Here is a 20,356-nt window from a genome sequence, read left to right as displayed (position 1 = left end):
TGCACTACACAATGGTACCCTCTACACATGTTATGCTACACAGTAGTGCCCCTTAGATACAATGTCCACAGTAGTGCCCCTTATACACAATTCCCACAGTAGTAATGCCCATTACACATAATGCCCACAGTAGTGCCCCTTATACACAATTCCCACAGTAGTAGTGTCCATTACACATAATGCCCACAGTTGTAGTGCCCCTTACACATAAGGACCACAGTTGTGCCACTTATACATATCATGCCCACAGTAGTAGTGGCGCTTATATACAGAATGCACACAGTTGTAGTGCCCCTTACACACAACGCCCACAATAGTCGTGCCCCTTACACATAATGACCACAGTAGTCCCGCTTATACACATAATGCCCACAGAAGTGCTGCTTATACACAGTACCCACAATAGTAGTGCCCCTTACACATAATGCCCACCATCGTAGTGCCCGTTACACATGATGACCACAGTAGTGCTGCTTATACACATAATGTCCACATTGTGCCCCTTATTCACATCTCTGCCTCTATCACTCCAGCAGCTCACCACCCTCTAGCAACTCCATGCCCTATACCCTCCAGCAGCATCTCCACCTCTCTTGTCCCTCTAGTCCCCTCTCATCTTGTCTTTAAGATGCACAGAGCCTGCTCCTCTTCATGGCTCCTCTTCACTTCAGCACCGGTGACAGCATGACATCACATGTGCCATGCTGGAAAGAAATCCACTGGGACCCAAGGAGGGGATGAATGCTGTCCAACAGACACAGCGTGTGTGAGTGCCAGGATGGGAGGCTGTAAATGGAGGAGGACCAAGGAGCCACCAGGACCTGAGGAAGGGGGAGGCGGCTGCAACTCATCAGTAACACTAGCGCCACCTGTATCATCTGTTAATGTAGGTGATGGGGCAGGATTTTTCTGTTGGAATTACTGTGCAGGGAAATGGAGGTGGTGGAACTAGTTCCCCCTACGATTACAGGTGGTGGAACTCAGTTCCACCTCATTCCCCGTCACACACTTTAACCCCTGCTAGTATTCATTATAGATTACTTTATATATTCATAAAGATCTTTTTTTTTTGTCTCTCTCAGTTCACCCGGGAATGTAATCATTGGTAAAATGTTGCAAATCATTGTACAAACTGAAATTTAGGGGATATGAATAAAGATAACTCCGGTTACTGTAGCATATCACATGGAGCCAGCCTTCATTCACCGGAGCAGGGACTGATCGGAGATGCCGGGATTAGCCGAATATTTGTAAATACCTAAAAAAATAAATGTAATGACGCTTCACTGTAGGGAAAATAAATAAAGGAAATAATTGTTAGAGAAAGAGCCCAAATCCAGCGATTGTGAGCTAGAGTTCCGGCTTTGTGCATCATTTGTCCTCTTCCTTTCCTAAGTACCCTCAGCTCTTTTCTGTGTAAAAGCTGCATTAGCCGCTCACGACAAAGCTCCTAATGACCATTACATTGTTGTTGGGAAAGCGAATGATGTTATGGAGTCTAATGGACACTTATAGTTAATGTCAGCAGATGAGACGCTGCTCTTTTATTTTTGAAAACATACACCCATGTTACCCTACAAAGTTTATTTCAAATTGGAAAAGTTTACTTTTAGAAAGTAGCGGCTGCTCAAGGAATCAGAGGGTCACTCATTATCCGAAGTCATCAAAGTGCAATACTCTGCGTCCTTGTAGAACGAACCGGTGATATTTCTTCTGATCAGAGCCTCAGACAAACATTTAGACACATCTGGTAACGCAGAATCTCTGTACTTTATGACGTCATCACTAATAATTACGCTATTGCTGGTATTTGTCTCTCTGTTTTGGTTTTATTATTGTGACATGGAGAAATAATTGATGTGAATCCCAGAGCTAGATGTTTGGGATTTGAAACAAATCAATGAGATTGTATTTTGGGACGAGCGTGTACTGACCACCCTTAGCAGTGATATTATGGAGGAATTGGGCTACTGCACACTTGGGGTGTGACTGCGTCAGTGTTTTCCACATACAAGCACACACAGCCATAGCGGGGCACTGGGGCACCCTTGGCCAGCAGCTCTATGATGTCATGGGATCAGGAAGATGGCTGTTCCTTGCGCATTTATATGTAGCGCGGTGTCACTCCAGGCAAACCACAAGCTGCTAAATACCCCTCATCTTCCCCAGAGGCGGATTCAGACTTTATGGGGCCCTAGGAAGAACTAAAATTTTGGGCCCTCTCTGAAAACGGTATCCGTTCAGATGGTCGACCTAATGAGTGTCGACCTTAACATTGTCGACCATTCATACCGGAAGCTCCGAAAATATACATATATCGGGGGTCATTCCGAGTTGTTCGCTCTGTAAATTTCTTCGCATCGCAGCGATTTTCCGCTTAGTGCGCATGCGCAATGTCCGCACTGCGACTGCGCCAAGCAAATTTGCTATGCAGTCAGGAATTTTACTCACGGTTTTTTCCTCGTTCTGGTGATCGTAATGTGATTGACAGGAAGTGGGTGTTTCTGGGCGGAAACTGGCCGTTTTATGGGAGTGTGTGAAAAAACGCTACTGTTTCTGGGAAAAAAGCGGGAGTGGCTGGAGAAACGGAGGAGTGTCTGGGCGAACGCTGGGTGTGTTTGTGACGTCAAACCAGGAACGACAAGCACTGAACTGATCGCAGATGCCGAGTAAGTCTCGAGTTACTCAGAAACTGCACAGAGATGTCTTATCGCAATATTGCGAATCTTTTGTTCGCAATTTTGATAAGCTAAGATTCACTCCCAGTAGGCGGCGGCTTAGCGTGTGCAAAGCTGCTAAAAGCAGCTTGCGAGCGAACAACTCGGAATGACCCCATCATGCGTACATTTACACGCAACCCTATAAAAAATAGGGACACAAATATGGATGCACCATCGATGAGTTAAAATCATCAATGGTCTACTCTATGACCAATGTTGAATATGTTTGCCATTGATGGGGGAGATTGCCAAAGTAATCTGCCAATCTAACCAGGGTTACTCCTACAGGATGCCAGGCACTGCCAATCTAACCAGGGTTACTCCTACAGGATGCCAGGCACTGACAATCTAACCAGGATTACTCCTACAGGATGCCAGGCACTGCCAATCTAACCAGGGTTACTCCTACAGTATGCCAGGCACTGACAATCTAACCAGGATTACTCCTACAGGATGCCAGGCACTGCCAATCTAACCAGGGTTACTCCTACAGGATGCCAGGCACTGCCAATCTAACCAGGGTTATTCCTACAGGATGCCAGGCACTGCCAATCTAACCAGGGTTACTCCTACAGGATGCCAGGCACTGCCAGTCTAACCAGGGTTATTCCTACAGGATGCCAGGCACTGCCAATCTAACCAGGGTTATTCCTACAGGATGCCAGGCACTGCCAATCTAACCAGGGTTACTCCTACAGGATGCCAGGCACTGCCAATCTAACCAGGGTTATTCCTACAGGATGCCAGGCACTGCCAATCTAACCAGGGTTACTCCTACAGGATGCCAGGCACTGCCAGTCTAACCAGGGTTATTCCTACAGGATGCCAGGCACTGCCAGACTAACCAGGGTTATTCCTACAGGATGCCAGGCACTGCCAGTCTAACCAGGGTTATTCCTACAGGATGCCAGGCACTGCCAGACTAACCAGGGTTATTCCTACAGGATGCCAGACACTGCCAATCTAACCAGGGTTACTCCTACGGGATGCCAGGCACTGCCAATCTAACCAGGGTTACTCCTACAGGATGCCAGGCACTGCCAATCTAACCAGGGTTACTCCTACAGGATGCCAGGCACTGCCAATCTAACCAGGGTTACTCCTAAAGGATGCCAGGCACTGCCAATCTAACCAGGGTTACTCCTACAGGATGCCAGGCACTGCCAATATAACCAGGGTTACTCCTAAAGGATGCCAGGCACTGCCAATCTAACCAGGGTTACTCCTAAAGGATGCCAGGTACTGACAATCTAACCAGGGTTACTCCTACTGGATGCCAGGCACTGACAATCTAACCAGGGTTACTCCTACAGGATGCCAGGCACTGCCAATCTAACCAGGGTTACTCCTACGGGATGCCAGGCACTGCCAGTCTAACCAGGGTTATTCCTACAGGATGCCAGGCACTGACAATCTAACCAGGGTTACTCCTACAGGATGCCAGGCACTGCCAATCTAACTAGGGTTACTCCTACCAGATGCCAGGCACTGCCAATCTAACCAGGGTTATTCCTACAGGATGCCAGGCACTGCCAATCTAACCAGGGTTATTCCTACAGGATGCCAGGCACTGCCAATCTAACCAGGGTTACTCCTACGGGATGCCAGGCACTGCCAATCTAACCAGGGTTACTCCTACAGGATGCCAGGCACTGCCAATCTAACCAGGGTTACTCCTACAGGATGCCAGGCACTGCCAATCTAACCAGGGTTACTCCTACAGGATGCCAGGCACTGCCAATCTAACCAGGGTTACTCCTACAGGATGCCAGGCACTGCCAATCTAACCAAGGTCACTCCTACAGGATGCCAGGCACTGCCAATCTAACCAGGGTTACTCCTACAGGATGCCAGGCACTGCCAATCTAACCAGGGTTACTCCTACAGGATGCCAGGCACTGCCAGTCTAACCAGGGTTATTCCTACAGGATGCCAGGCACTGCCAGTCTAACCAGGGTTATTCCTACAGGATGCCAGGCACTGCCAATCTAACCAGGGTTACTCCTAAAGGATGCCAGGCACTGCCAATCTAACCAGGGTTACTCCTACAGGATGCCAGGCACTGCCAATCTAACCAGGTTTACTCCTAAAGGATGCCAGGCACTGCCAATCTAACCAGGGTTACTCCTAAAGGATGCCAGGCACTGCCAATCTAACCAGGGTTACTCCTAAAGGATGCCAGGCACTGCCAATCTAACCAGGGTTACTCCTAAAGGATGCCAGGCACTGACAATCTAACCAGGGTTACTCCTACAGGATGCCAGGCACTGACAATCTAACCAGGGTTACTCCTACAGGATGCCAGGCACTGCCAATCTAACCAGGGTTATTCCTACAGGATGCCAGGCACTGCCAATCTAACCAGGGTTATTCCTACAGGATGCCAGGCACTGCCAATCTAACCAGGGTTACTCCTACGGGATGCCAGGCACTGCCAATCTAACCAGGGTTACTCCTACAGGATGCCAGGCACTGCCAATCTAACCAGGGTTACTTCTACAGGATGCCAGGCACCGCCAATCTAACCAGGGTTACTCCTACAGGATGCCAGGCACTGCCAATCTAACCAGGGTTACTCCTACAGGATGCCAGGCACTGCCAATCTAACCAAGGTTACTCCTACAGGATGCCAGGCACTGCCAATCTAACCAGGGTTACTCCTACAGGATGCCAGGCACTGCCAATCTAACCAGGGTTACTCCTACAGGATGCTAGGCACTGCCAATCTAACCAGGGTTACTCCTACAGGATGCCAGGCACTGACAATCTAACCAGGGTTACTCCTACCGGTTGCCAGGCACTGCCAATCTAACCAGGGTTACTCCTACAGGATGCCAGGCACTGCATATCTAACCAGGGTTACTCCTACAGGCAGAGGCGTAACTAGGGTTTTTGGAGCTCAGGGCAAGATCAATAATGGCGCGCCCCCCCCCCCCCCCCAAAAAAAAAAAAAAAATTTTTTTTTTATAAAAATAGTAAATTAATAAAATGATAATAAAAAAACAAAACAAAAGGAAAGTATGTGCAGACGCCACCGGTGTCACTGCATATAAAGATGTCAGGGTGTGTATGTATGTGTATGTAGGTGCAGTGGTCGAAGTTGAATTTTTGAAGGTGGAATGTAAGAGTGTAGATAGTAATTATGCGCGCGCCGAAGGCGCGCGCGCTCCGGAAAAGGGGCGTGGTCACTCAAAAGGGGCGTGTCCTTCAGTGTAGTAGGACCCCTTATACTATCTAGTACTGGTGCCCCTTTGACATTATAGCACACGGTATGAGCCGAAATTCACATTATAGCACACAGTATGAGCCGAAATTCACATTGCCCCACACGGCATGAGCCGAAATTCACATTATAGCACACAGTATGAGCCGAAATTCACATTACCCCACATGGTATGAGCCAAAATTCACATTATAGCACACGGTATGAGCCGAAATTCACATTAGAGCACACGGTATGAGCCAAAATTCACATTACGCCACATGGTATTAGCCAAAATTCACATTACAGCACACGGTATGAGCCGAAATTCACATTACAGCACACGGAATGAGCCAAAATTCACATTACAGCACACGGAATGAGCCAAAATTCACATTACCCCACATAGTATGAGCCGAAATTCACATTATAGCACACGGTATGAGCCAAAATTCACGTTACAGCACATGATATGAGCCAAAATTCCCATTATAGAGTTAGGGGATCCTACCCCCAGAATTAACATGGCCTGTGGGGCACTATGATGAGGGGAGCCCACCCCCTTAATAGACTAATTGCAGAGTTTAGCAGCGGAAGGGCTGCAGCGGTTTCTCACCCCAAGCTGCGGCGCTTCTGCCACCTCCGACACTCCACATCTTCGGCACCACCCGGGATGCAGAGCACCGCACCGGGTATGCACCCTTTTCAGTGTGGTCTGCTGCGCTCCGAAGGGGTTCTTGTTTCATGCTGCAGGATCCCGATGTGCGCCTTCCTCCCCGCTGTTACTGTCATGGTAAGCATTAGTATCGTTTACCGCAGAGGCCATTTTCTGAGGCATATGTGTTAAACCTCAGGAACTGAGATGCCCTTCTCACCATACAGCTGTGTGGCCGAGCCGGGCGGGGGGACAGCCAGCAGCAGCATGCCGGATATCAGCAGCAGAGGGTGCGGGCTGTACATACTTGAGGCAGCTGGATATTCAACAGTGCTGAAAGCCTCCGGAGCCCGCACCCCCGGAGCTGCAGTACACCGGCAGAGGACACCCATCCCCCGAACCCTGCGTAGCCCAAAGCCGGAGATCAGCAGCATGTTGAACGCGGAAGCAGAAGCTGCTTATTGCCGGTCAGCATGCTGCTGATCTCCGGCTTTGGGCTCCACACGTGCATTACAGCCCCCACCCTCGGCTGCTGATATCCGGCATGCTGCCCCTGCTGCTGGCTTTCCACCCGCCCGGCTCGCCCACCCAGCTGGATGGTGAGTGAGAAGGGCATCTCAGTGCCCGTGGTTTAATACATATCTGTCTTCGGTAAATGGCCATTAGTACATCCCACACACACTGATTACACACACACAGACTTGCCACCCCCAAATCCTACACACACCCACTCAGACTACACACACACATTCTCATACTTTCCTCTCCCCCACACACACACTGGACTGCAAAAATTTACACACACTGACACTGTTCCACACACACACAATTAACACACACTCACACTGTCCCACACACACAATTAACACACACGCACACTATCCCACACACCAGTGGCATGCGGTGAGGTCAGTGGCGTGCGGTGAGGCACTACAGCCATAATGTCCGCCGAATCCTGCCGATGACCCCTACCGCCACCGAGCCAATGCCCGCCACTGCTTCTGAGCCGATGCCCGCTGCCACCACCAATGGCTTACAAACTCGCCCACCATCAACTGACCCAGCCCTCCGCCACTAATTTGCAACTCAGTCCAAAGCCGCCAATGCCCGCTGCATGCCTGCTCATCATACTTGTGATATATTGTACATTTTAATAGAAAAAATTAATAATTAGTGTTTGGGACTGGGAAGGGAGTGGGAGGACATGAATGCAATTTTGTTGTCCAGGGTTTCCATTAACTTAATGGAGAAGGGTCTGAATGGGTTAAAACTGTAAAAAAAAAAACTGCGTGAGGTCCCCCTCCTAAGTATAACCAGCCTCGGGCTCTTTGAGCCGGTCCTGGTTGTTTAAATACTGGGAAAAAATTGGACAGGGGTTCCCCGTATTTAGACAACCAGCATCGGGCTCTTAGTCCGGTCCTGGTTCCAAAAATACGGGGGACAAAAGATGTAGGGGTCCCCCCGTATTTTTAAAACCAGCACCGGGCTCCACTAGCCAGGGACATAATGCCACAGCCGGGGGACACATTTATGTAGGTCCCTGCGGCCGTGGCATTACCCCCCCCAACTAGTCACCACTGGCCGGGGTTCCCTGGAGGAGTGGGGACCCCTTAAATCAAGGGGTCACCCCCCCTCCAGGCACCCAAGGGCCAGGGGTGAAGCCCGAGGCTGTCCCCCCCATCCGTGGGCTGTGGATGGGAGGCTGATAACCATGTAAGTAAAAAAAGAATATTGTTTTTTGTTGTGGAACTACAAGGCCCAGAAAGCCTCCCCCGCTTGCTGGTACTTGGAGAACCTCAAGTACCAACATGCAGGGAAATAACGGGCCTGCCGGTACCTGTAGTTCTACAACAGAAAAAATACCCAAATAAAAACACAACTCACACACCGTGACAGTAAAAATTTATTAAAGCACACTGACACACTCACACATACTTACCTATATCCCACGCCGGTCACGTCCACTTGTCCAGTAGAATCCAATAGGGGTAGCTGTAAAAATGAGAGACACATTACTTACCTACATCCCACGCCGGTCACGTCCACTTGTCCAGTAGAATTTAATAGGGGTACCTGTAAAAATGAGAGACAGATTACTTACCTACATCCCACGCCGGTCACGTCCACTTGTCCAGTAGAATCCAGTAGGGGAATGTGTAAAAATGAGAGACAGATTACTTACCTACATCCCACGCTGGTCACGTCCACTTGTCCAGTAGAATCCAATAGGGGTACCTGTAAAAATGAGAGACAGATTACTTACCTACATCCCACGCCGGTCACGTCCACTTGTCCAGTAGAATCCAATAGGGGTACCTGTAAAAATGAGAGACAGATTACTTACCTACATCCCACGCCGATCACGTCCACTTGTCCAGTAGAATTTAATAGGGGTACCTGTAAAAATGAGAGACAGATTACTTACCTACATCCCACGCTGGTCACGTCCACTTGTCCAGTAGAATTTAATAGGGGTACCTGTAAAAATGAGAGACAGATTACTTACCTATATCCCACGCTGGTCACGTCCACTTGTCCAGTAGAATGAATCCAGTAGGGGAATCTGTAAAAATGAGAGACAGATTACTTACCTACATCCCACGCTGGTCACGTCCACTTGTCCAGTAGAATCCAATAGGGGTACCTGTAAAAATGAGAGACAGATTACTTACCTACATCCCACGCAGATCACGTCCACTTGTCCAGTAGAATCCAGTAGGGGAATCTGTAAAAATGAGAGACCGATTACTTACCTACATCCCACGCTGGTCACGTCCACTTGTCCAGTAGAATCCAATAGGGGTACCTGTAAAAATGAAAATGATACTTACAAACTTCAATCCACAGGAGGAGAGAGAGAGAGAGAGAGAGAGAGAGAGGAGAAGGAGGAGGAGGAGGAGTGGGGGGGGGGGGGGAGAGAGAGACTAACCTGCTGCTGCTGGGGAGACCGGCACACACTGCAGGGCCACGACGGGAGGACGGAGCCAGCGAGGGAGGGGGAGAGCCGCACACCGCCGCTCCTGTCAGCGGCAGCGGAGGAGGACGGGGCGCACACTACAGACGCCAATAACCGCCGGGACAATTAACACACACACAATTAACACACGCACACTGTCCCACACACACACACAATTAACACACACGCACGCACACTGTCCCACACACACAAATAACACACACTGTCCCACACACACAATTAACAAACACGCACTGTCCCACACACACACACAATGAACACACTCACTGTCCCACACACACACACACACACACACACACACACACACAATTAACACACGCACACTGTCCCACACACACACAATTAATACACACTCACACTGTCCCACACACACACACACACACACACAATTTACACACTCAAACTGTCCCACACACACAATTAACACACTCACACTGTCACACACACACACACACAATTAACACACACACACAATTAACACACACGCACTGTCCCACACACAACACACACGCACACTGTCCGACACACACACAATTAACACACACACACTGTCCCACAAGAACACTGTCCCACACACACACTTAACACACACACACAAAATGTCCCGCACCCCCTGTCCCGACAGGGAAGTATAAAGAAGATTACCCCGCTCACCTGCAAGGCTGCACTCACTGCTGTTCAGGGGCCGCGCGCCCCCCGAGGTCGCGCACGCGCATGCGCGCACCTCCGCGGTCGCGATCGCGATCGCGTACACTTTGCAGGGGGGAGTAGGGGGAGGCTCCTGGCTGCCGCTGCCTGTCTATTGTGACAGGCACAGCAGCCGGGGAGACAGGGAAACCGCCGCGGGTAGCGCCGGCGGAATCCCTGACGCATGGGGCGAGTGGGCCGTGCCGGTGGCGCCCCCCTCTGTTGGGGCTGCCATGGCGCCCAGGGCACGTGCCCTGCTCGCCCCGTGCTAGATACGCCTCTGCCTACAGGATGCCAGGCACTGCCAATCTAACCAAGGTTACTCCTACAGGATGCCAGACACTGCCAATCTAACCAGGGTTACTCTTACAGGTGCCAGGCACTGACAATCTAACCAGGGTTACTCCTACAGGATGCCAGGCACTGCCAATCTAACCAGGGTTACTCCTACGGGATGCCAGGCACTGCCAATCTAACCAGGGTTACTCCTACCGCATGCCAGGCACTGCCAATGTAACCAGGGTTACTCCTACAGGATGCCAAGCACTGCCAATCTAACCAGGGTTACTCCTACAGGATGCCAGGCACTGCCAATCTAACCAGGGTTACTCCTATAGGATGCCAGGCACTGCCAATCTAACCAGGGTTACTCCTACAGGATGCCAGGCACTGCCAATCTAACCAAGGTTACTCCTATAGGATGCCAGGCACTGCCAATCTAACCAGGGTTACTCCTACAGGATGCCAGGCATTGCCAATCTAACCAAGGTTACTCCTACAGGATGCCAGACACTGCCAATCTAACCAGGGTTACTCCTACAGGATGCCAGGCACTGCCAATCTAACCAGGGTTACTCCTACAGGATGCCAGGCACTGCCAATCTAACCAGGGTTACTCCTACCAGATGCCAGGCACTGCCAATCTAACCAAGGTTACTCCTACAGGATGCCAGACACTGCCAATATAACCAGGGTTACTCCTACAGGATGCGAGGCACTGACAATCTAACCAGGGTTACTCCTACAGGTGCCAGGCACTGACAATCTAACCAGGGTTACTCCTACGGGATGCCAGGCACTGCCAATCTAACCAGGGTTACTCCTACCGTATGCCAGGCACTGCCAATCTAACCAGGGTTACTCCTACAGGATGCCAAGCACTGCCAATCTAACCAGGGTTACTCCTACAGGATGCCAGGCACTGCCAATCTAACTAGGGTTACTCCTATAGGATGCCAGGCACTGCCAATCTGACCAGGGTTACTCCTACAGGATGCCAGGCACTGCCAATCTAACCAGGGTTACTCCTACGGGATGCCAGGCACTGCCAATCTAACCAGGGTTACTCCTACAGGATGCCAGCACTGCCAATCTAACCAGGGTTACTACTACAGGATGCCAGGCACTGCCAATCTAACCAGGGTTACTCCTACAGGATGCCAGGCACTGCCAATCTAACCAGGGTTACTCCTACGGGATGCCAGGCACTGCCAATCTAACCAGGGTTACTCCTACAGGATGCAAGGCACTGCCAATCTAACCAGGGTTACTCCTACAGGATGCCAGGCACTGCCAATCTAACCAGGGTTACTCCTATAGGATGCCAGGCACTGCCAATCTAACCAGGGTTACTCCTACAGGATGCCAGGCACTGCCAATCTAACCAGGGTTACTCCTACAGGATGCCAGGCACTGCCAATCTAACCAGGGTTATTCCTACAGGATGCCAGGCACTGCCAATCTAACCAAGGTTACTCCTACAGGATGCCAGACACTGCCAATCTAACCAGGGTTACTCCTACAGGATGCCAGGCACTGCCAATCTAACCAGGGTTACTCCTACAGGATGCCAGGCACTGCCAATCTAACCAGGGTTACTCCTACCAGATGCCAGGCACTGCCAATCTAACCAGGGTTACTCTTACAGGATGCCAGGCACTGCCAATCTAACCAGGGTTACTCCTACTGGATGCCAGGCACTGCCAATCTAACCAAGGTTACTCCTACAGGATGCCAGACACTGCTAATCTAACCATGGTTACTCCTACAGGATGCCAGGCACTGCCAATCTAACCTGGGTTACTCATGCAGGATGCCAGGCACTGACAATCTAACCAGGGTTACTCCTACAGGTGCCAGGCACTGACAATCTAACCAGGGTTACTCCTACGGGATGCCAGGCACTGCCAATCTAACCAGGGTTACTCCTACCGTATGCCAGGCACTGCCAATCTAACCAGGGTTACTCCTACAGGATGCCAAGCACTGCCAATCTAACCAGGGTTACTCCTACAGGATGCCAGGCACTGCCAATCTAACCAGGGTTACTCCTATAGGATGCCAGGCACTGCCAATCTAACCAGGGTTACTCCTACAGGATGCCAGGCACTGCCAATCTTACCAGGGTTACTCCTACGGGATGCCAGGCACTGCCAATCTAACCAGGGTTACTCCTACAGGATGCCAGCACTGCCAATCTAACCAGGGTTACTCCTACAGGATGCCAGGCACTGCCAATCTAACCAGGGTTACTCCTTTAGGATGCCAGGCACTGCCAATCTAACCAGGGTTACTCCTACGGGATGCCAGGCACTGCCAATCTAACCAGGGTTACTCCTACAGGATGCCAGGCACTGCCAATCTAACCAGGGTTACTTCTACAGGATGCCAGGCACTGCCAATCTAACCAGGGTTACTCCTACGGGATGCCAGGCACTGCCAATCTAACCAGGGTTACTCCTACAGGATGCCAGGCACTGCCAATCTAACCAGGGTTACTTCTACAGGATGCCAGGCACTGCCAATCTAACCAGGGTTACTCCTACGGGATGCCAGGCACTGCCAATCTAACCAAGGTTACTCCTACAGGATGCCAGACACTGCTAATCTAACCATGGTTACTCCTACAGGATGCCAGGCACTGCCAATCTAACCTGGGTTACTCCTGCAGGATGCCAGGCACTGACAATCTAACCAGGGTTACTCCTACAGGTGCCAGGCACTGACAATCTAACCAGGGTTACTCCTACGGGATGCCAGGCACTGCCAATCTAACCAGGGTTACTCCTACCGTATGCCAGGCACTGCCAATCTAACCAGGGTTACTCCTACAGGATGCCAAGCACTGCCAATCTAACCAGGGTTACTCCTACAGGATGCCAGGCACTGCCAATCTAACCAGGGTTACTCCTATAGGATGCCAGGCACTGCCAATCTAACCAGGGTTACTCCTACAGGATGCCAGGCACTGCCAATCTAACCAGGGTTACTCCTACGGGATGCCACGCACTGCCAATCTAACCAGGGTTACTCCTACAGGATGCCAGCACTGCCAATCTAACCAGGGTTACTCCTACAGGATGCCAGGCACTGCCAATCTAACCAGGGTTACTCCTATAGGATGCCAGGCACTGCCAATCTAACCAGGGTTACTCCTACGGGATGCCAGGCACTGCCAATCTAACCAGGGTTACTCCTACAGGATGCCAGGCACTGCCAATCTAACCAGGGTTACTTCTACAGGATGCCAGGCACTGCCAATCTAACCAGGGTTACTCCTACGGGATGCCAGGCACTGCCAATCTAACCAGGGTTACTCCTACAGGATGCCAGGCACTGCCAATCTAACCAGGGTTACTTCTACAGGATGCCAGGCACTGCCAATCTTACCAGGGTTACTCCTACGGGATGCCAGGCACTGCCAATCTAACCAGGGTTACTCCTACAGGATGCCAGCACTGCCAATCTAACCAGGGTTACTCCTACAGGATGCCAGGCACTGCCAATCTAACCAGGGTTACTCCTATAGGATGCCAGGCACTGCCAATCTAACCAGGGTTACTCCTACGGGATGCCAGGCACTGCCAATCTAACCAGGGTTACTCCTACAGGATGCCAGGCACTGCCAATCTAACCAGGGTTACTTCTACAGGATGCCAGGCACTGCCAATCTAACCAGGGTTACTCCTACGGGATGCCAGGCACTGCCAATCTAACCAGGGTTACTCCTACAGGATGCCAGGCACTGCCAATCTAACCAGGGTTACTTCTACAGGATGCCAGGCACTGCCAATCTAACCAGGGTTACTCCTACGGGATGCCAGGCACTGCCAATCTAACCAAGGTTACTCCTACAGGATGCCAGACACTGCTAATCTAACCATGGTTACTCCTACAGGATGCCAGGCACTGCCAATCTAACCTGGGTTACTCCTGCAGGATGCCAGGCACTGACAATCTAACCAGGGTTACTCCTACAGGTGCCAGGCACTGACAATCTAACCAGGGTTACTCCTACGGGATGCCAGGCACTGCCAATCTAACCAGGGTTACTCCTACCGTATGCCAGGCACTGCCAATCTAACCAGGGTTACTCCTACAGGATGCCAAGCACTGCCAATCTAACCAGGGTTACTCCTACAGGATGCCAGGCACTGCCAATCTAACCAGGGTTACTCCTATAGGATGCCAGGCACTGCCAATCTAACCAGGGTTACTCCTACAGGATGCCAGGCACTGCCAATCTAATAGGGTTACTCCTACGGGATGCCACGCACTGCCAATCTAACCAGGGTTACTCCTACAGGATGCCAGCACTGCCAATCTAACCAGGGTTACTCCTACAGGATGCCAGGCACTGCCAATCTAACCAGGGTTACTCCTATAGGATGCCAGGCACTGCCAATCTAACCAGGGTTACTCCTACGGGATGCCAGGCACTGCCAATCTAACCAGGGTTACTCCTACAGGATGCCAGGCACTGCCAATCTAACCAGGGTTACTTCTACAGGATGCCAGGCACTGCCAATCTAACCAGGGTTACTCCTACGGGATGCCAGGCACTGCCAATCTAACCAGGGTTACTCCTACAGGATGCCAGGCACTGCCAATCTAACCAGGGTTACTTCTACAGGATGCCAGGCACTGCCAATCTAACCAGGGTTACTCCTACAGGATGCCAGGCACTGCCAATATAACCAGGTTTACTCCTACTGGATGCCAGGCACTGCCAATCTAACCAGGGTTACTCCTACAGGATGTCAGGCACTGCCAATCTAACCAGGGTTACTCCTACAGGATGCCAGGCACTGCCAATCTAACCAGGGTTACTCCTATAGGATGCCAGGCACTGCCAATCTAACCAGGGTTACTCCTACAGGATGCCAGGCACTGCCAATCTAACCAGGGTTACTCCTACGGGATGCCAGGCACTGCCAATCTAACCAGGGTTACTCCTACAGGATGCCAGGCACTGCCAATCTAACCAGGGTTACTCCTACCGGATGCCAGGCACTGCCAATCTAACCAGGGTTACTCCTACAGAAGGCCAAGCACTGCCAATCTAACCAGGGTTACTCCTACAGAATGCCAGGCACTGCCAAACTAACCAGGGTTACTCCTACGGGATGCCAGGCACTGCCAATCTAACCAGGGTTACTCCTACAGGATGCCAGGCACTGCCAATCTAACCAGGGTTACTCCTACAGGATGCCAGGCACTGCCAAACTAACCAGGGTTACTCCTACGGGATGCCGGGCACTGCCAATCTAACCAGGGTTACTCCTACAGGATGCCAGGCACTGCCAATCTAACCAGAGTTACTCCTACAGGATGCCAGGCACAGCCAATCTAACCAGGGTTACTCCTACCGGATGCCAGGCACTGCCAATCTAACCAGGGTTACTCCTACCGGATGCCAGGCACTGCCAATCTAACCAGGGTTATTCCTACAGGATGCCAGGCACTGCCAATCTAACCAGGGTTACTCCTACAGGATGCCAGGCACTGCCAAACTAACCAGGGTTACTCCTACGGGATGCCAGGCACTGCCAATCTAACCAGGGTTACTCCTACAGGATGCCAGGCACTGCCAATCTAACCAGGGTTACTCCTACAGGATGCCAGGCACAGCCAATCTAACCAGGGTTACTCCTACCGGATGCCAGGCACTGCCAATCTAACCAGGGTTACTCCTACCGGATGCCAGGCACTGCCAATCTAACCAGGGTTATTCCTACAGGATGCCAGGCACTGCCAAACTAACCAGGGTTACTCCTACGGGATGCCAGGCACTGCCAATCTAACCAGGGTTACTCCTACAGGATGCCAGGCACTGCCAATCTAACCAGGGTTACTCCTACAGGATGCCAGGCACAGCCAATCTAACCAGGGTTACTCCTACCGGATGCCAGGCACTGCCAATCTAACCAGGGTTACTCCTACCGGATGCCAGGCACTGCCAATCTAACCAGGGTTATTCCTACAGGATGCCAGGCACTGCCAATCTAACCAGGGTTACTCCTACTGGATGCCAGGTACTGCGCACTCTTCATGCGAGCACCCTGTTACCACCCAGTTTGGCCACTTGCATAAATGGAGTTCTGTTGAACTCAGGACTGGGGTAGGGTATTGTGAAAACCAGCAAGATACAGCCGCAGAACTGACATACACACAACTGTGTATCCGCCGCTTACACTGTAATATAATAACAGTTCTATTTAATTCACCTGTTTTATGTTCTTTGGACATTTTATTCAATCATATGCTAAATTTTTATTTCATATCTACAGAGGGAAGAAAACATTGATCTTCCTCATCAGATCAATATAACATTTACCGCTGAAGGCTTCATATTGTGAGTCCATTATTTCAGAGTCTCATTTTAAACACAGTTCCTCCAGCGAGTTATGGCGGATTGCGTATACTCACATCCTGTGCCCGACCTGTAACAACCCTTTATACGCTGGGACGATACCACCACGAGGCAGTCACACAGCTCAGGGTGTGTCACTTTCTTGTATTGTGCAGGTCCCGGCAGCCACAGGGTTAAAGTTGTGTTTGATGATATATTTGCGCCGGTTGCTTTTTACTGCTCCATTTGGCTGACAGTGATAAAGTGCGTTGTTTTAGACATATGCCGCACAGCGCACCCATAATCCCTCAGGCTATTTGTATGTTTATTCAAGCTGTTGTCATGTAATGAGAACAGCGGAGGGGATCTGCAGGAAGCCGGTTATCCTGGCGTTTTCCTTATAAGACGGGGAATCCGCATGGCTGTGACGGCTTCCTTGGTAACACGATGCACAGGGGCCACAAGCAGCAGCCACAGAACAGAAAGATTTATCCCCGTTATATAAACGCACTAGAGAACCATCTGGAGCAATGTGTTATTTTCATATCATGTTCTGCAGACGACACATCGTCTCCATCATGATGCTGCCTGCATTGCTGCTGAGAGGAGACAACTGGAAATTCTATCTAGAACTGAGAATACAATGTGCATTGTCCAGACTGTGTCAACCCAACACCATAGGCAAATGCAGGGATGAGGGGGATTCCTGTTGTCTGGAAACCCCCCATCCCTTCCTTTTGGCAAGTTGCTCAAATTATGACAATAGCAATGGTATATAGGTGGTCATTCCGAGTTGTTCGCTCTGTAATTTTCTTCGCATCGCAGCGATTTTCCACTAATTGCGCATGCGCAATGTTCGCACTGCGACTGCGCCAAGTAAATTTGCTATGCAGTTAGGTATTTTACTCACGGCATTACGAGGTTTTTTCTTCGTTCTGGTGATTGTAATGTGATTGACAGGAAGTGGGTGTTTCTGGCCGGAAACAGGCCGTTTTATGGGAGTGTTTGAAAAAACGCTACAGTTTCTGGAAAAAACGCGGGAGTGGCTGGAGAAACGGAGGAGTGTCTGGGCGAACGCTGGGTGTGTTTGTGACGTCAAACCAGGAACGACAAGCACTGAACTGATCGCACTGGCAGAGTAAGTCTCGAGCTACTCAGAAACTGCACAGAGAAGTCTTTTCGCAATATTGCGAATCTTTCGTTCGCAATTTTGATAAGCTAAGATTCACTCCCAGTAGGCGGCGGCTTAGCGTGTGCAAAGCTGCTAAAAGCAGCTTGCGAGCGAAAAACTTGGAATGAGGGCCATAATACGATTATTAGAGCTGTCGCCACATCATGCTCATGCAGTTTAAGGGATATAAGAAAACTGCTGCACATGCCCAGTGGTAGCAGCCTCTTCTTCCAAGTTTGTTGTGTGAATGGATCTGAGTCCTCAATTAGTGCACTGGACCAGAGAGTAGCTACCAGGAAGAAGAGACAGGAGCCTTACCATGAGGTGGGAGAATGTGTGCTTAGAAGGTGCAGTACTGGCTGTACTATGTTTGGGTGTAGTATGAGCGGCTGGGATCCTAACCACCGGCATACCGACAGCTGGGTGAGTGCTAATGAGCCCCTTGCGGGACGCTATTTATTCTCCCTCCGGGGGAGTCATGGACCCCCAAGAGGGAGAATATGTGTCGGCATGCCGGCGGTTGGGATCCCGGCTGGCGCCCTACTGAAGACCACCCTAATGTTTGTGTATTCATTTATTATAGTATGTTTAATCTTTTCCTGAACACTTATTTTATTTATATTATATAAATATGTTTCACGCAGCCTATACTATAGACTATAATATTATAGACATCTGTAGTGATAAATATTAATACTGTACTCCATATTCCGCAGAGTGGGAGATTGTGAATTGCATTTCGAAACCCCGCCTCTAAAAATCCTGCATTTGCCACTAAATGCCGACGCAATGTCCTCTCCCACTCCACGAACACCTCTGCCTGTCAATCCGGCAGAGGTGTTAGCACATTTGAGATGCCGTTGCATCTCACTGTGTGTATATGCGCAGTGCGGCTTCTGTGCGTGCGGACACTGCACAGGCCCAACGTCTGTATTTATCCCCCTTGTACCGCAGTATGGTCTGTCCAGGAGCAAAGTTACCGTATATACTCGAGTATAAGCCAACTTTTTCAGCACTTTTTTTTGTGCTGAAAAAGCCACCTCGGCTTATACTCGAGTCAGCTTTAAGAGGGACACGGAGAGCGCAGCGCGCGGCTCTCCTGTGTCCCTCCTGCATCTCCGGCGGCAGCGGCGTCTGTGTGGTAAAGGAAGTACACGAACCGGCACTTCCTTTAACACACGCCGCTGCCGCAGGAGACGCAGGAGGGACACAGGAGAGCTGCGCGCTGCGCTCTCCGTGTCCCTCCTTCAGAAGACAGTGCGGGAGCGACGGAGGGCAAGTATCTAGCACTGTGGGGCATATCTGGCACACCTGGCACTGTGGGGCATATCTGGCACACCTGGCACTGTGGGACATATCTGGCACACCTGGCACTGTGGGGCATATCTGGCACTGTGGGACATATCTGGCACACCTCCCACTGTGGGGTATATCTGTCACACCTGGCACTGTGGGGCACACCTGGCACATCTGGCACTGTGGGGCACATCTGGCACTGTGGGGCACATCTGGCACTGTGTGGCATATCTGGCACTGTGTGGCATATCTGGCACATCTGGCACCTGTGGGGCATATCTGGCACTGTGTGGCATATCTGGCACTGTGGGGCATATCTGGCACTGTGTGGCATATCTGGCACTGTGGGGCATATCTGGCACTGTGGGGCATATCTGGCATATCTGGCCCTGTGGGGCATATCTGGCATATCTGGCACTGTGGGGCATATCTGGCACTGTGGGGCATATCTGGCACTGTGGGGCATATCTGGCATATCTGGCACTGTGGGGCATATCTGGCACTGTGTGGCATATCTGGCACTATGGGGCATATCTGGCACTGTGGGGCATATCTGGCATATCTGGCCCTGTGGGGCATATCTGGCATATCTGGCACTGTGGGGCATATCTGGCACTGTGGGGCATATCTAGCACATCTGGCACTGTGGGGCATATCTGGCACTGTGGGGCATATCTGGCACTATGAGGGCTGTGTACGGCTAGAGCTGCATTTCCCACCCTAGGCTTATACTCGAGTCAATAAGTTTTCCCAGGTTTTTGTGGTAAAATTAGGTGCCTCGGCTTATATTCGGGTCGATTTATACTCGAGTATACATGGTACTTGGTTTTTCTTACTTTCTTCCCAACTAAGAATCCGTCTCTAGGCATGTATTTTCTTATTGATATATAATATCATTTATCTATGTTAATATAATATATTCAATTATTTTCTGTCAACGTCAACTCTGAGATGTAATATTTTACACTGGGAGCTTAAAAGCGCAGGCTCCCCATGTTTACCTATTTAGTCTTAATA

The 20,356-nt window shown here is 50.5% G+C and overlaps 1 long non-coding RNA gene across 2 annotated transcripts in view; it reads right to left on the bottom strand.

Annotated features, from left to right (window-relative positions):
- The window catches only part of LOC135058273 (uncharacterized), a 106,815-nt gene that overhangs the window by 58,662 nt on the left and 27,797 nt on the right, over positions 1-20,356 (bottom strand). The window contains exon 1 of one of the 2 annotated variants that reach the window (XR_010244722.1): positions 6,539-6,692. The exons of the other annotated variant lie outside the window; for it this stretch is intronic. This is a non-coding gene — a long non-coding RNA (uncharacterized LOC135058273). Of the gene's footprint in view, positions 1-6,538; positions 6,693-20,356 lie in introns of those variants that run through there. 2 annotated transcript variants of the gene reach the window in all.

Source organism: Pseudophryne corroboree, chromosome 3 (genome assembly GCF_028390025.1).
Source record: "Pseudophryne corroboree isolate aPseCor3 chromosome 3, aPseCor3.hap2, whole genome shotgun sequence".
Lineage (NCBI taxonomy): Eukaryota > Metazoa > Chordata > Amphibia > Anura > Myobatrachidae > Pseudophryne > Pseudophryne corroboree.
This window is presented reverse-complemented; position numbering and strand designations above follow the sequence as displayed.